The sequence below is a fragment of the Gastrolobium bilobum genome, unplaced genomic scaffold (assembly GCF_033153095.1).
Source record: "Gastrolobium bilobum isolate Gb01-03AN ecotype WA unplaced genomic scaffold, APGP_CSIRO_Gbil_v1 utg12392, whole genome shotgun sequence".
Taxonomy (NCBI): domain Eukaryota; kingdom Viridiplantae; phylum Streptophyta; class Magnoliopsida; order Fabales; family Fabaceae; genus Gastrolobium; species Gastrolobium bilobum.
This window is the reverse complement of record NW_026897089.1, coordinates 87208-100378: the sequence shown is the minus strand read 5'-3', so window position 1 is coordinate 100378 and position 13171 is coordinate 87208. Positions and strand designations below refer to the sequence as shown.

At 36.4% G+C, this 13171-nt stretch overlaps 1 pseudogene; it reads right to left on the bottom strand.

The window, feature by feature from the left end:
* Positions 1–1378: 1378 nt before the first annotated feature.
* Positions 1379–4091, bottom strand: LOC133304051 (increased DNA methylation 1-like; annotated as a pseudogene).
* Positions 4092–13171: the final 9080 nt, after the last annotated feature.

Sequence of the window (13171 nt, the reverse complement as noted above, 5' to 3'; positions counted from 1 at the left end):
AATAACAATGGAAGATGAGTGTGTGGGGGTGTGACTTAATACAAATGGGCAAGATAACGATAAATAAGATGCCCCTTTGGTGTGCCAAAGAGGGCTATTTATCAGGAGGTTGTATGAGCTTCCAACAGGTTGGTGAGGAAGGGGTCAACCCTTCTTGGGGTCCACTCATGATAGCAGATGCCGTGGGGCGTGACAGGCGCTGCTATGATAGCAGTGATGCACCTGGCGGTGTCAGGTATGTCAGAGGGGACAGTTCCCTTTAACGGTATCTGGGGCGACTGTCTTTGGGGGTTGGGGTCCCGAGATGGGATATTTCGGTGTCTCTTCTGGGAGTTGTCGTCCATTGGGAGTTGGGGACGGATCCCAGATGTTAGGGCTGACGTGGGTAGAGGATAAGGATTGGGACCTTTGGGCCACTGTTGTTGGGCCATTGTTGTTGGGCCATCCGGAACAGAATCGATGTTGATTATATTATAGAAGATAATTTTATCTCTTATATATACATTAAAATTTGTAGGGTCCAGATGGCCCAACAACAATGGCCCAACAACAGTGGCCCAAAGGTCCAAGCCCAATCCTTATCCCCTACCCACGTCAGCCCTAACATCTGGGATTCGTCCCCAACTCCCAATGGGACCACAACTCCCAGAAGAGACACCGAAATGTCCCATCTCATGACCCCAACCCCCAAAGACAGTCGCCCCAGATACCGTTAAAGGGAACTTCCCCCTCTGACATACATGACACCGCCAAGTGCATCACTACTATCATAGCAGCGCCTGTCACGCCCCATGACATCTGCTATCATGAGCGGACCCCAAGAAGGGTTGACCCCTTCCTCACCAACCTGTTGGAAGCTCGTACAACCTCCTTATAAATATCCCTCTTTGGCACACCAAAGGGGCATATTATGTATCCTTATTATGCCCATTTGTATTAAGTCATAGACCCACACACTCATCTTCCACTGTTATTAACTTGCTTCATACTTGGAACAATACCTTCTAGCATGGTCTTTACCTTAGCTAGAGGTATCATCCATATAGTGACATCATCCCCAAAGGGAACATAGTGAGCTTATAGATTCCAACGGTACAAATAATAATAATAATAATAATAATAATAATAATAATAATAATAACAATATATCTGTATCTTGGAGTAGAAACAAGCCCTTTATAATCAATTAAATACTAAAATCAAATTATAGCTTGTATGAAATTTTTTTATGGAGACAGCCAGGTAATCAGTATTTAATTAAAATCCATTAGCTATTAATTTCGGAATCAATTTTGACAACACTAATAACAAATCAAGACATTAATTGGGTAAGAATTATAATAAACATTATAACCATATCTTGAAGGATAAGAATTTCTTACCATCTACTGAATATAACATCTTCCATGAGATCTCTGCTAGAGAAAGATTCTTTTAGGGGCTCGAAACATTCATGCATCACTGAAAGAGCAACATTGAGTTTGCTGTAACTTTGTGCTAATAAGTCATTTTTAGCACTGGCAAGATCAAAACTCTCAGAGTTGCTGAACTTCACTAGTGTCCAAGTTAGATTGCCCAAACCCACTGTACTGACTCTCCTAACAGTTTGTTGAGGCCTGTATATACCTTCAAAAAATAGACATGAGAATGTAAAGTGTAACGGGTGTCGTAAAAAGCTTTTTATAGCAGTATCTATCAAAGACAGACAACCTTAAATGCTTCTCTGACATTAAACTTAAACCCCATTTGCGTGTCAAGTCATAAAATGTAACATCACCAAAATAAAGCCTCAAATTCCACGAAATCGCATGAATAACTGTTGACCAGAATCCATATGCAGAAGTATACTATTGACAATAGATACAATTTTGTTTCAATAAACAAGCAGTAAAATAATACTTCGAATGAAAGTAAAAGCAGAATAAATTAAATAAAAAAAGGAAAAGAAAATCCTGGAAGTAAACAAAAAGGAACTGCTAATTTTTCATGCAAAATATGACTAAAATTTTCTTAAAACTAGAAAAAAAGAAGGGAAGAGGATTTAATGTACCTTTTCACAATCTTTTCCACAGGACCAGTTGTCCTGAATCCTGATATCTTCTTGATTCATCCACAGCTCTATTTTTCACACACCTAACATGATCTACATAAGGTTGACAAAGATGACACCATAAGCATTACAATGTTGATTTACATATGTAGAAAACTACACACTCAAAAGATATCCAGGCATGGACAAAATATTAAAGTGAACATATATATTAGCTTACTTACATTTATGTTCACACTGATTGCAAGTAAGGATATGTCCATCCTCATCTCCATTGATTTTGCTTTTGGCCACAAATCCTGCAATGACACGAAGGATAAAACCAGTCCCCATCAGGGATATCCTATAGAGAAAAAAATGAAACTAGCCCATGTAAACAAGTCAGATCCAAGACCAGTTATAGGTGTGTAAGCATTGAATTGAAGATATAAGTAATAACAAGATAACATTAAATAAATATTGCATGATTGAGAAGGAAAAGGCACCTACCTCCATACCGAGACATGTCTTATGAAATGAAGATTGACATTGATCACATAAAATAAGTTCACAACCATAGTGGCAAACAGAACAAATGTAGTCATTCTCCCCTTGAAACAAATCAATGCATGGTTTTTCCTTAGTTTCCCTTATCCTGTAATCTTGCATTATTTGTATCTGGCAATCTAAGAGTGACCTACCATCTTCCAAAAAAGATACTAGCAGCAGGTCTGCAAGTACTACTACCACTAGCATGCTTTTCAAAGCCAACAAGACTGTAATCTGTATGACAACAGTTACATTTGATTCCACCGCCAGTTATTCGCCCCTCAGCCATAGAACGGTGCTGGCTTTTTTTCCAGCTAATAAACCTTAGACCTTGGTAGCACTACATTGAAAGTCTAAGACTCAGAAAACTTCTTGTAAAATAATAGACAAGTACTCATTAACTACATCCAATACCATGTCTCTCCATAAGTCCTTCACATTGAATGTCCACTCCCCAGTCCAGTCCTGTTAAAATCCTTTTTTCCCCGTACACCATACCAAATTTGCTTTCCTGAAGCTGCAACATATAATGTCCTCTCAAACTCCTCAATCAATTCAAGAAACACCCAATTCCCTAGCAACTCCCACTTCTCTGTAACTTCATCCCAATCCTGAGTAATCCGCAGTTGGTGAATTTCAATATTCATTTCATCACCCAAATCTGGGAAAAACACACTCCTCTCCTCCATCCCATCATTGTGATCAAATATATCACCTTCTCATCAAACTCAGTGATTGGTCACATCAACACACAGACCAAATTCAAGGCTCCTTTTATCAAACTCAATCAAAGGAGGCAGTGGCCTAATCAAACAGCGCTTATAGCAATCTGAAGAACAACTTTTACCGTCCAAAGCATCTGAAACACTCACTACATACTCAAGATTATTAATCCCATCATCATCTAAAATATTCTCATATCTGACATGGCGCTTCAGCTTTCCACAATGGATAACTGTCCCCGGGTGCCATTACCCCAGAAACCCATCATCTACACTCCTCACCTGAAAAATTCCAAAAGACAAAACTTTTCAAAATTCCAGAAATGGAAATTTCAGATAAATTAAAAAAATAAGAACTAATGTAAACTACGATGTAGCTTAAAAAAATAAAGTAAGTGATCATGAAAGCAACAATCTTATGTGTAATGTAGCTGAAAAACATCAAAACACCAATTGTTGAAACTAATCAAAACCCAAGAAATAATAACAACAATGTAAACCAAATACGCACAAACTGAAACACATGGACAAAGATATAAAACAATAAATAAATAAAAAAACACGATCTTTTAAAAAGATAGGAAACAATAAATAAATAAAAAAAAACACAATCTTTTAAATGACAAAAGTTAAAGAATTGCGAAAATCAATCAATTAAAAAAGACCCATAAATTCCGTTAACAAAAAAAATATATTTTTTTTCAAGAAATTGACATTACCTCAACACGTTCATTGATTCGAAGTTTCTTTTTGGTGAAGCCTCTTTGACGCTTCTTGAATCCAGAATTCATCACTAACTCGAGCCAAAGATAGAAACTTAGTGCACAAATGCTATGGAAGACAGAAGAGAGAGAGACGCGTTGAGTTGTGATGAGTGGGAAATTTAAAGAGATTGAGTATTGAGCGAGAAATTCTCTCACCGACTGGACAACCGATCTGTGGCCGTGGCTGCCTTGCTCCTTAGACATTAACGATATTAATAAAAAATAGCCGTTGGTGTTAGTTTTTTTATATTATTTATTTTAAAAATTTACACAAGATATATTATTTTTTTAAAACTATAGAATACAGCTCATGTGTTAATATTGTTATATTCTTTTGTATAAATATTGATGTCTAGATAGTTGATGTATTATTTTATATTTTAAAATTAAATTTGTAAATGCCACTTTAATATGTTTTATATTATTTATTTTAATATTATTTATTTTATGACTTGATACCTTAGGTTAGAGGAATTTTTTTTTTTTTTGAAACTCTAGAATATAGACCATGTATTAATGTTATTATATTAATTGTGAAACTCTAGGATGGTTGGTGAATTATTTTATTTTAAAATTAAAATTTTAAATTATGTTTTATGTTTTTAATTTATTAATTTTTATTTTAGGTCTCAAAACCATATGTTAGAGGATACGTTATTGCTACTGTTTAGGTTAATAATTATTAAGAATAATATTTCTGCAGTTACTGCAGATAAGTAGATAAGTTATTTGCATTTACTTCCAAAATGGCGTCATTTTAGGATTAAAAAATTAAATAATTATAATTATAAAGATTATAATAACCCTGAAATAAATTAAAATTACAAAAACACCATGATTTTCGTCCTAAAATGACGTCATATTAGGCTTACTGCAGATAACTTATCTGCAGTAACTGCAGAAAAAGCGAACCCAATAATTACATATAAAAATAGTAATATAATTTTATTATTCTTATAAGTAGATCCATGAAGCATGATTAACCCCCACGTCTTGTGTTTCTGCGGAGTGCGATTGTCCCAAGTCCCTTCGACTGTTCTCGCCTGACATTACAAGAGAAACATATATCCACGTATATGTGGAATACCTCCGAGGATCGCAACGTCCAGTATCATATGATTAATATTAGATACGCTGCAACACACGATAATCATCATATATCTCGAGGAAGTATATCATTGAGCTAATCCATTTTGACACCTCGAGGATTCTATGATTTTTGTTCATAAATTCAACTCAATAACCATCACCTCAAGTAATTGATACTGTAATTGATTTTGCTTGAGTTTAATTTAACCCATTCTTAAAAGTATTATATGATCTAATTATGCATTATTATATTATTAAATAATTCCACCAAAAAAATATTATTAAATAATTTAATTTTAATTCGTATTAGTTTATAAAAAGAATTTATTTTTTTTTTTGTATCCTAAAAAGAATTTATATTATTACCCAATTGTATATATATATTGTTGTATTTTAACATTTTTAATAGTATTATAATGACTAGTTTATTAACAAGCATGCTCAATTTTTCTTTTTTCTTTTTTCAAAAAATTTATTATTGTGATAATGATTGGTCATTCATGGTTATGACTTTATATTGTTTTGTACCATAATTTTTTGTGATTTTATTTTTAAAAAATAATTAAATAAGAAATTTTACAAAATTTCTCCAATTAAATAATATCGAAGATGTCAGAAAATACAAAAAATTAATGGGATGTAATTATGATATTATTAATCCTATGTGTGCTTTTCATCTAAATGATACATGAAAAATATTAAAAAAACACTATTACTTGATTTTTTTGTAATTTTACAAATAAAAAAATTCTTTTTATTTTAATATTCAAATGATTTATTTACTTTAAAATGTTTTACCTTTTTTTAGATGTTACATCTTATCTCAAAATAATTTTGACTTTTTTGAAAAAAATTCTACAAAATAAAGCAACATATAAAAATCAATAGATATATAAACGCTTTGTAGCTCGTAGATGTTTAATATGAGACACCAAATTTTAATTATGTTAAATAAATGGAAAAGCTATGAATTGATACCAAATTTTAGTTAATAAATATATTTTAGCGGAAGTTCTAGAATGTATATTGAAATAAATAAAATGTTAGTGCCATGCTAGTTTATGTTGCGTTTTGAAAAACATTCTCTTTTCAAGTAAACTGGTTGTGAAAGCTAACAATTGTCAACGAAGTCTTCTGTCAGATTAATCATTTTCCTTTATCATGTGACAGAAGCTTGGAGTATCGGATGGAACAACATTTTTTTCATTTTGGTAGAGGATAGATTAGGAGGAGGGGAGTGTGTGTGCAGTGTGAAGGGCATGGAATTGAGCATTTGGTGAACGGGGATTTGGGAAAGTATCTCTTGGGTTGTTTTTGGGGCTTAGGTATTTTGGTCTGGAGTAGTGGCGGACCCAAACAATTTTATTTATATCTGTACATTTAGGGATGGGGTTCGATGGCAATGCTTCAGAAATTTTTTGTATTAAAAAACAAAAGAATATAAACAAAAAAAGAAAAGAAAACTTGAACTTACTACAAAAATAAAATACCTTTTAGGTCCTCAACAAAAATCACGGGACCCAATTAAATTCCTTAGAAAAAAATTTGACTTGTGATTCCTCTGAATTTCAAAATAGACCCATCTTAGTCTTTTTTTAGGGACTAATGTAGGTCTTCCTTGAATTTCAGAGGAACCACGATTTCGACTAATCGGGTGTATTTTGGAATTCAGAGGGACGAGAGTCAACTTTTTTTTTTAAGAGATTAAATTGGACCCTGTAATTTTAATTATTATTGAGGACTCAAAAATATATTCTCTCTTTTTCTTCCAAAAATTTGTGTGTGCACTTGCACACACTTGCACCAAAATAGGTTTGCCGATGTCTGGGAGTGTAACACCCTGTGTTAACCCGGTTTGTTAACATGTCATCGTATTAAGCCACGCTTAATTTAAAAATGTGGAATATATTTTTCTTTTCAATTATGACGTCATTATATTTAGCCAAGTTGATTACTTAACCATTTTCATAAAAACATCGCCTGTATGAATATTGCAAGAGACAGCTAACTGAAATACCTCATTAATTAATATCATAAATATGTCTCTAGTTACGGAACTATAACACGTAGGCCGGACCATCTAGTAGTTTATACAACACGGATAAACTTAAACCAAACGGAAATCAAAGTGGCATGGACAAACCCCATACTCACCAAATAAGGCACAAGCCCAACAGCAGTCTCAACTCAATAACCATAAATGACAGGGAACATAAACAACAACCAAGTCCACATTATGTCAGCATACAGCATAATAACATGATAACAACATAATCTAACTCAGCTATGGCCTCCTGCCGCCAGAGGCATCAGCCCCCAAATTACCTGAACCTGAAATAAGTGTCCCCAAACGTGGGGTGAGATCTCTAAACAAGAAATCTCAGTAAGACAAGGGGTCCTCAAGGATCTTCCACCCCAAGCTCACTTACATGTGCAATATAAGTTCAAAAGCAGTTTAACAATATAATTTCCAAAATAGTGCAGTGCAGCATATAATCATGACATGTGTGTTAACTATTCTACTGATCAGAGAAGTGCAGGAATACGTCTATTACCCACACAGTATCAGCCCATGCTGTACCAGCCCATGCTGTATTCGCCCACAGGATCGCCCCATGGCCTCCTGTGTAGGCGTCACACCACATACATATCATAAAGCATTTGCACTTAACAGCTCCATAGCATTTCAATAAAACAGTACATGAAAACACATCATGCATATAACTATCCCCCCATGGGACATGGTGGAACAAACAATAGCTAAACCGAGGACACGAAAGCTTACCTCGCAAGCTAACTATCCAAGCCAAGAGTCCACGCTAGCTCAAGGTCACCAAACAGCACAATCACAGTCTATTTATACCAAAATTAACATCAATACTCATGCTCTATAATTTCTTGTCAAAAGGAATACGTTTTCTTTCTCATTTTCGCTTACTGCAGGCTTTTCTCAAAGCCTTAAGCATTAAACTGCGTTTACTCTTTTTAACACTTTAATTGCATCACTTTACCAAAAATGATAAGATTTTAATATGTTAAACTAGACATCTCCAGCTTTACAATGACATATTATAAGCCTCAATCGGAGTTGTATAACTCTAGTTATGTTTTACGCAAAGTGACTGTTGTAACCGGAATTTTCAGCAACCAAAATGCGACTTCAAAATGACACTGCGATCAATCCACTTATCCAATGGCTACTAAATTTTACAGAGTTATATCCCTATTTGTTAGCTTCACATAGGTCCAAACGGAACTCGGTTTGGAGCTCTGAAGCTCAAGATATCAAATTTTTACCGAAACAGGTTCGTTGTTGTCCCAATATCCGGATATCATATCCGGATATCCATATCCGGATATTTCGCGATAGAATGCAGTTCTACATTTCGCGAGAAATCCGTCCAAAGGTTGTTCATTTCAAGGTACCAGCAGCTTAAACATACGTTTTTAAGTGTGTTTAACATTACCCAACCATAGGTTATTAACTTTAATTCATTTCATGCATCAAGGCTTCCCTTTTACCCATTAAAACTCATGATCAAAGGTTCAACAACTTACCCAAAGCTTAAAACAGCAAGGAATGATGCTCTTGGAGCTCACATGAAGCTCCAAAGTCTGACTTCTCAAGTAAAACGAAAATGATGATCAAGGTTGGTTCTTTTTCACCAAAGGTCACTACTTGGACCTCCAAATGCCATGACCATGGCTTCCCAACACCCAAACCAGCAAGGTCAGCACCCACACCAACTCACAGTGGCTGGAAACTCAGAATGTGCACCCACACCCCCCTCACAATGCAATCTCTCAAGTGTAAATTAGGTTCAAAGAGAAGAATCCATGGTAAAAGAGGTGGCTTGGGAGAGTTCTCATGCAAGAAGGTCAAGGGGAGAAGGTGACAGCTCACACTCAGCCAATTTTCACGTAGAGGGTGTCAAGTTTCTGACCTAGAAACTTGTGCACACCTATATATAGCCTCATTAAGTCTTAATCACATTGTATTAGCGCTAATTGCTACGCTTAGCAATTTGATCCCAAACTTTGGAATCAGAACCTACTCAATTTTCTAAGATTTATCATATTTTTATTATATTTTTCGCAGCACCTTTCTGGTACGCGCTTTTCCATAGCCAGTATCAGTTCGGGCACCAGTTCTCATTATTTTAACTTGAAACTTGAAATCACAGTCCTACATATTAATCTAGTAATATATACTCACTTTTCATAATTTTTTGGGATACTTCGCCTGTACGCACTTATACCGCGAGCAAAACCGGTATCTGCACTTTTCGTCCGAAAAGCGACTTTATCTCATAATTATCTAATTAATTTCCTTAATTAGCGGTGTGAGTTCTTACATTCACCCCACCTTTTTAGGATTTTGTCCTCAAAATCAGAAAACATACATGTCCCGAAGCGCGGGATACTGTCGGAGAGCTCGTCCTCTCGCTTCCAGAATTACCCTTCAGGAATTCTTCCCATTCAACGTACTCTGACCATCGAAATGATCTCGCTCCTCAGTTGCTCCTCGCCACGATCGAGAAACTTGAGTGGTCTGACGGGAGTTTTCAAGTTCTCCCGAACCTCCACAATATCTGGTTGCACCATGTGCGAAGGATCCGCTACAAACTTGCGAAGTTGAGACACGTAAAACTCGTCGTGGGTGTTGGTCAAGTTCAGAGACAAGGCATACCGGTAGGCAACAGGTCCTACTCTACAACGTAACTGGTATGGCCCAATGAATCGCGGGCTCAGTCTCCTCGCTTCAAGTTCCCGAACAACACCGGTGACAGTGAAAGTTTCACAAACACGTGCTCACCCTTACTGAAAGAAAGTGGGCAGACTTTGACAATTTGTCCACAAAGACCCAAAAAAAAGAGTCACAGCCAGTCTGAGTCTTCGGCAAACCCACAACGAAGTCCATGGAAATACTTTTCCACTTCCACTGCGGTACATCAAGAGGTTGAAGCTCATCAACAGATTCTGGTGTTCGATCTTCACCTTCGGGCATCACAACAACTGGGCACTCAACAACAATGTCCCGACTCATTCCAAGACACGCTGTCCTGGTTTTTCTCCACAAGCTCATCTCGACTCTCACGGTCTCCATTCGAGAAGTGCACCCCCAAACAAGGAGGTCACCGACAGAACTCAAAACTTCACAATGACAACAAAACGTCATTCGATTCACTGGGATTCCCAGTCACTCTCTCAAAAGAGGTGACCTAACCCGACAAACTCTAATCCACACAAGACTTGAGTGAGTTTGGACCTATTCCATGACTCTAACCTCGACAAGACTTACAATATAAAATCAATGTCCTCGAAGTAAATTTATATTTATTTCATTGTCCGAAATCATAATCATGTTCATTTCAACCAATACACGTCAGTTAACATTCTCATTCACATAGTAACGTACCTTAGTTTACGTACACTTGCAAAAAATTTAATTTTAATAACATAATAAATCAAGTACTCTATGCAATATTATACCTCACTATTTATGGCATCTGCAAAATCGAAGTCATATAAAGGTGAAATGACATTGATACATTACCATAATTTATCGTACTTATTTCATGCTTTACACTGCCCATGGTGTTAACATGACAACTACTTATTAAGCATATCAATAATCAACATACGAACCTAGAGTCATGGAGACCACTCAACTCACAATCTACTTGAACATGCACAAAACTCGCATATACAAGAACGCGCGTGGCCTTGCCACAAATTCCAAGTGTTACACACTCAGTTTCCTGAAGAGAATTTCACATCCTTAAACAGAGCACCATCACGCTTAAGTAATGGCGTAAGGCATCTTACCTTACAACAAAAATGACCGGTGCTCCCAAGGAGACACGCTAGGTCGATAGAAGTCTTTCGCCGAAAGACCCTCAGAACGCTACTTCAACTCAGCTAACTCTGGTGGCGACATCTGGTATGGAGCTAATAACAATGCCCCACACCAGGAAACAATCCAATGGAGAACTCTATCTCCCGCTATGGTGGAACTCAGGAATCTCCTCAGGATACACCTCGAGGAATTCCTTCACCACAGGACTGCTAATGAGATCCTCCTGTGTCCCACTCACCCAACCTCCCAACAGACATATCTGAATGCCCCTGCACTCAAGGCTCTCCTTGCCTGTAAAAAGATATATAAGGCGAGGAACTGGCTATGGAATCACACGGAGACATCACCACTCGCTAGGCACAACAACCAATCAATCAAAAAAAACAATACTTGGACAACCAATCCTTGCCAAGGATGATTTCCAAATTAGCTATCGGCAATCCTACCAGATCTACCGAGAAGTCACGGCCCTCCCACTGAAACACGACATCTCGATGTACAGTGGTAGCATCACACTTTCTCCAGTGGTCGTAGTCACCCGCAACGGTGGAGAAGCACAAACATGGGCAACTCAAGCCCCAAAGCAATTGGGGTTGCCACAAACGAATGCGTAGCCCCGGAATCAAACAAAACATCAACCACAATTCCACCAATGGAACCAGTACCTCTGACAAGGTTTAGAGCTCGGTCCGGCTGCTGCCGATCTAATGTGTAAACTCGCCCCGTGGCAGGTGGCACATCTGGTGCCGCTTTAGGTGGAAGGAGAACCATCTGTAATGGAACTGCACGAACAGCTGCAGCCCTCGCCGTCGACGACGGACACTCTCTAGCAAAGTGGCCCTCCTTGCCAAACAAAAATATATATAGTATGACCGTTAGCACACGGCCCCAAATGAAACTTCCCACATCCCGAGCATCTGGGAGGAGGAGGTCTCGCTGTACTCCCCTGAGTCGTATTGAGAAAAAAAGGCTTGTGAAAATACTGCAATAGAAGAATCTCAAGAAATCCTAGGGGTTAGAGTGAGATTGTGAGGGAAGCATCCTATTTATATTTTTCACTAAAAAGTCTCACGAAATCCACACCAATAGAAAATCCATTAAAATCGTCGGATTTTTGAATACCACGAGATTAAGATTCCATCGTTTAAAATCCTGATTGAATACCAATGGATTTGGATGGATTCTAAAATAATTCTTTAAAATCCTAATCGAATACCACATAACTTTTTTTCGGTCCATTAAAATCCTAATCGAATACCAACGGATTTTTTTGTCCAAAAACAATCCATTAAAATCTTTTGAAATCTCAATCCAATAAATTTGAGCATTACTTTTTGTACACTTACAAAAGGATACTTTTAACTCCATTCACTACTTCAACACTTCCGGTTGCTTATGTCAACTATTTTTCTTCACACAAGAATGCTCAAATATCACACTCAATACAATACCATAATCAATTATATACGTAATAGAATTAAATAACAAGTGATTCCATGCTTAGTTAAATTAATAGGTTTTCGTCAAAAAATTTGACAGAACAATTTCTATCTATAATTTTTTTTTTTTTTGGACAATTTCTGTCTATAATTTCAAAGAAAATATTTAACGTCGAAAAATTCTATCCCTAATTGCAATGTAAATTTTTTCCATCTCTAATTTTGTCTCTATTATGGACGGAAAATATTTTTGTGATTATTTTTGACAAAAATTTTCTCCATCTCTAGATTCCGTGGATAATCGATGTCTAGTAGTAGTAACCTTAGCAATTTCTCATCTTCCAGGGTGTCCACTCAACTTCATTTTAGTAATATGAATGCTTTTCCTTTTTAAAAATTCTTTGCCGCTGCCAATGGTTGATGGTGACCACGGGCAATCAAAAGTTATTTCTCTAAATGTTTTGATATTTTAAACGCGGATTTTCGTTTTCAAAATTTGAATAAAAATTTTATTATTAAATGTATTTATTATAATTAAGTTCAAAAGTTGATTATTTTCCAAATGAGCAAAGCATTTAAATGGATTTTCTCGCGGAAACATGCATGAGATTATATGATATGATCTCAACTGTTTATAGATAAATTAACAATCATAAAAAACATTCTCCAAAAAAAAAAAAAATTAGGTTTGAAAGTGACCATAAGGGCCTGTTTGGTGT